Source organism: Desmodus rotundus, chromosome 5 (genome assembly GCF_022682495.2).
Source record: "Desmodus rotundus isolate HL8 chromosome 5, HLdesRot8A.1, whole genome shotgun sequence".
Taxonomy (NCBI): Eukaryota; Metazoa; Chordata; class Mammalia; order Chiroptera; family Phyllostomidae; genus Desmodus; species Desmodus rotundus.
This window is the reverse complement of record NC_071391.1, coordinates 71,685,258-71,690,596: the sequence shown is the minus strand read 5'-3', so window position 1 is coordinate 71,690,596 and position 5,339 is coordinate 71,685,258. Positions and strand designations below refer to the sequence as shown.

The 5,339-nt window shown below is 40.8% G+C and overlaps 1 pseudogene; it reads right to left on the bottom strand.

The window, feature by feature from the left end:
- Positions 1-571: 571 nt before the first annotated feature.
- Positions 572-1,088, bottom strand: LOC112317563 (translationally-controlled tumor protein pseudogene; annotated as a pseudogene).
- Between the last annotated feature and the right edge of the window lie 4,251 nt (positions 1,089-5,339).

Genomic DNA, 5,339 nt, shown 5'->3' with positions numbered 1-5,339 from the left:
AAAGGGAGTTACCTAAGAAAAAGAAGATCAAAAGTAGGAACAGTAAAAATGACAGCAAACTCACAGTTATTAACAACCACACCTAAAACAAAAACAAGAGCAAACTAGGCAAACAACTAGAACAGGAACAGAACCATAGAGATGGAGATCACATGGAGGGTTGTCAGTAGGGGAGTGGGAGGAGGAGAGGGGGGGAAAGGTACAGAGAATAAGTAGCATAGATGATAGGTGGAAAATAGGGGGAGGGTAAGAATAGTATAGGAAACGTAGAAGCCAAAGAACTTACAAGTATGACCCATGGACAGGAACTATAGGGGGTGAATGTGGGAGGGAGGGGGGGGGCAAGGTGGAGTGGGGTGAGGGGGATGGGAAATGGGACAACTGTAATAGCATAAACAATAAATATATTTTTTAAAAAATAATGTCTCCACTCCAAATAAATCAAGGTCGAAATAAATGAAGAGCTCAAGATAATCTCAGTCCCATTTGTCCTAGGCCTGGTGTGTGGAAGAAAAGCAACAGCCATGATGACAGGTACGATGACAGGTGATAGAGCCAAATTGCAAAATTGTTAACATTTTTCTATTTCTAAATCATCCTTAAAGAAAACCATATATGGGGTCACACTGTCCTCACATAGTCCAGCAGAACAATCATGCCATCTGGATTCATGTTTTCACCAAAAAAGAACTGGTAGTTTTTGAAATTAGCAAGGGCGTGTTTGACTTGTCCTGCAGCCCCTGTCATAAAAGGCTTTACTCTTTCTGGTCTCTGTTCTTCAAGTTTCCCTTTGACTGATTTCATGTAATCTTGGATGTGCTTCTTGTAGGCTTCTTTTGTGAAGCTGGTTTGCTGCAAATGATTGTTCATGTCAATATCAACACAGTGATTACTGTGCTTTCAGTACCTTTGCCCTTGGAACCGTCAACAGAGGCATTTCCACCAACAAGTGAGCCATCAATGTTACCGTCTGTCCTACTGACCATCTCCCCCTCTATGTGCAGACACAGCCCATCTGTGACCTCCCAGATCTTGTAGGTATCAGAGAACATCTCACCTTGGCTGATGAGGTCCCGGTAGATGATCATGATGATGGCTGAGGGAAATGACAGTGGTGCTGGCTGAGCATGAGCCGGGGCTGTAGTGAGCATGGTGCAACCAGAGTGGTACCCCAGGGTGGGAGCAGGGAAGCAGAAAACCAACTTTGCCTGAAATACCTATAGGTTTGGGTAAACTCTTCAAGTTCTCTAGGCTCCCAACATGTCTTGAGGTTCTCCCTCGCCATCTCCCAGGAAAGTAACCTTCACTCCTTACCTGGAAAGACTGCCATCAACCATACAAATAAGTAAGGTATCAGGCTATTTCTCCAAAGAACTTTCCTCAGCTCCAAAGTCAATCTTTATTCCTTAAAGCTTTTGTTGACTTTCCAAGTCTAGACATGTTACTGGAATTTTCATTTCAGAAATGAAATTCCAGTCAAAGACTTGGTTAATAAAACCATAACTGGAAAGTGAAAGACATTAGATTCCTATTGGATTCATACAAATAAATTTAAATTCTGGAGGGATCAAGTAGGGAGAAAAATTTAAATGCATGAATATTGTTACAACTTACCAAAATTCTCTAAGAAAGCAAACAAGTCTTTTTAATTAGCAATATTTTGAACAAAGTCATAAGAACAAGAATTAGCCTCAGTTCATTCAGTCCCACAGTCAGTTCCTGTTTATCCCCGTTGTCCACAAATAGCTCTATGAATTCAGTCATTCCTCAGAGCCCCACAAATTCCCATCTATTTCAAAGGTATGATTTGAAAATTTATTCTCAGAAATTCCTATTTCAGAATAAGTCAGAAGGTGTAACATTTTTGCAAACGCATCAGAGTAGAACAATGACTATCTCTAAATGACCAAAAAAAAAAGGAAGAAAAGAAACCAATGTAGTTGACAAAGGAATTTGCTTTTTTTGTAACAGCATTTTAAGACAACAATCAGTATTACAAATGAAAGTAGTCAGACCAAGAAATCAATTAATTGGTTCCCCACTGTCAATTGTACCTGGGGTTTCTGTTGGGAAATAACAATTGGTTTTGGAAAATCAAAGGTAGCTTTCGGCTTTTTCACTTGTCACTAAAATTATCACTTTGGTTTACCATCTATCTACGTACCTTTCTTTTTCTTTCTTAATTCTTTTTTCACATTTTCATTTCCCTTCTTGAGCATTCCTTCCCCCATGTCCTTCCTTCCTGTGTGTCACTTTCCTTTACCCTTTCTCACCTTTTCCCCACTTCCTCAATTCCCTCTCTTTTAGCTTCTTCCCTCTACTCAATCCTTCTTCAACTTGCACAGACCTCTGCAACTTTCCTAGTCCCTTTTTGTTTGCCCTTTTAACCCATCTAGAACAATTTGCTTTTAATTCTATTTGCTTCAAAATGTATTGCCATAATTTATACCTTTTATTGCCAAAACCATGTATTTTTTCCCAACTTAATTAGAATTTTCAATTTTTAGTAACAACTAAAAGTAACCAATTAGCCTTCTTTAGACTGGCAGATTTATGAACATATTTCATAACTTTCAGAAAGAGTTTTTTCCCTTTGGCAAATAAATTTACATTTTTATTCTCGGTGATTACTGCATTCCTTTAGAGTGCTCAGAAGAGAGCTGTTTAATTATCTAGTGACCTTGACAACTTTTAGGAGGCTGGAAAAGAGGCAGGGGAGATATTAGGCGTGGCATAGTTTTAGCTGCTTAAGTTTAAAAAATGCCAGTTTTTTTCCTTTTCTTTCTGAGTTTTACTCTCTGATTGGGGAGTGAGATCTCTCCCCCTCTTTAAACCAGCAATTTAAATCCTTTTTGAGTAGAATTGTTATGATGTAACAACATGGAAGCTTGCACATTAGAGATCTTACCCCATTTACCAGAATTTTGACTAAACAATTGGAGATGGAGACTGTGACTTCCTTTCAAAACAGAAACAAACATGAAATCTAAAGCAAAGACAAATTTCAAACAAGTACTTTCAGACTAAGTCCTCTAAAAGCAGGGACTGGGACAATAGACTTGAATCTTATCCCACACCAACTGGTACCATGACCCCCAAATGTAGAGATGGAGGATTCCTGGCACACACAAAACAGCAAAGATCAAACCAAGTCCCCTAAAGATAAGAAAGCAAGCAAAGCAAGAATAACCAAAACAGACAGACAAGAGCTGTCAAACAGAAACAGATTTCCTCCCATAGAGGAATAGAGAAACAAAACTAATAGACAATTAAAAAGCAGTATGCAATGAGAAAAGCAAACAATACCCAAACCAAAACCAAAAGAGCACTCCAACCAAATCTCACACTGGGAAACTGGGACTTTCTTCTTGTCACTAAGCCGTGCCTGCAGCCAAGCAGTGCCTATTAATTCCTACAGAATTTCGAATGGTTCAAAGAACCTAAGTGGTGGAGCAGGGACTCATCACACACACCAGAGACTTACCCCAACTGGGCTCATCAGCCCACCAACAACCAGCAAAGCGTTTAAAGGCAGCTAATGCTTGAGAGGGAGAGCAGGAAGGATCCCTGAGATAAAGAACTCTCAGTAGCTGCTGGGAAATTCCTGCAATCTCTGCAATGGGGTCAGCCTACCACAAGCAGGTGTGGCTCCAGCCTGGGCCCTCTGGGTCTTACCAGAGTCCACGTTGTCCCCATCTGGAGTTGCCAAAAACTGTAATCGAAAGCAGGTTCAGCTGCCTGCTGCTACAAAAGCCAATACTCAAGAGGCAGGTGCTGATATAAAGGAAAGTGGTTTAATTTTCAGATGCCAGCCACCTGGAAGATGGGGGACTCATGTCACAAAACCCAAATTCCCCAGCTCAGTGGAGGCAGAGATTTTTATAAGGAAGGGGAGGGGGACAAAAGAAAGACAGCACGGGAGGGGGTTGAAAAGTTCTCTACATGCAGAGGAGCACAGCCCATTCCAATAAGGCAGGTGATGGTCCATTGTGCATCATCCTGGTTTAGCATCCTGGTTCCACCATGAAGGTCAGGAAATCTCTCAGAACTAGAATGCTTGAAGGTCGAAGTCTGCATCTTTTGAAATTAGTTCCTAGGATTCTTATAAACACATGCAGTTCATCTACTAGTTACATATTAGTCAGAGTCAGCACACAGAAACAATGTCAAAAGAATGGTAGGGTGGGTTACAATTTCCCACCATCACAATTTTCCACTGTTACATCATTATTGTTCCTAATGTCATGGTTAAATCAAGTAACACATGCAAAGTGCTTAAGCCAGAGGATGATCAATATAAATTAGTCATTATTTTCATTATTAAATATATAGAGAGCATGATATTCTTCAAAAGCCAGTTGTAGATTTGAGTATGCCTAAATCAATACCCCCCAAAACAGAATATGTTTTGCCTGTGGATAATTTCATGTGCATTTTTTCCTTGTATAGATTTGAAGTTACTAAGGAGATGGAGTGTTTGCCTTGAAGTTCATTGAAGGTTCCAGATTATTTCATTTAGATGGACTGCTTGGCTTGAGAAAGGGACATGGATTACAGCCAGGCACCTCATGTGCACCAAGCCTATTAAAACAGTGAGACACTAAAATCTAATGCAAAAGATGTGCTGTGCATCACCCAGAGTTTAGAGAGCTCTAAAGCCCACAGAAATCTTTTTGTGACCCATCAAAAGGACGTGCTGAAGATAAAGTTCAGACAATTCTGTTCCAGAGCCAGCAGAGACTAAGTGCCATAAGCTCTCTCAGCTTTTTAGCATGCACAGCCACAAAATGAACTTAACAACCAGAAACAATCTTGCCAAAGGTCAGGCGTTATCTGCAAGGGGAGAGAATTGGAAATTGTCTGACAAGTGAAGACATTTTAAATCTCTTTGATTCTCAGAATCCCCCTGTTGCTCCAGGCCAGGTCTCAGTCTCTATCACATCAGCAGCAGGGCAGGTAGAGACTGATGATGGAGGGGGAATTCTGTGTGTGCCTGAGGCCAACCTGGGGTCAGGTGTGCTCGTAATTTGAAGACTGAGGGGAAGTACAGGATCAGGATGAGGCATGCAGATGGCATGGAGGACCCAAGCTCTCCAATGGTAGTCAAAAGCATTCATCCAAAACAAGATGACATGGGCAACTTCTTCTAGCCTAGCAATTTTCCAGAGCTGTCCTCTTCCTCTCAATTCTAAATGTCCTGCTAGGAATCTTCCATTTGTAGTACGAAAAAGCAGAGGTCCCCTGGGGTTATTCATGCTCATGATCTGAAAACCAAAGAGCTCACAGCCTTTAAAGGCACTGGGTTTGCCCCATTATAAATCCTTTCAACAGTTTTGAAT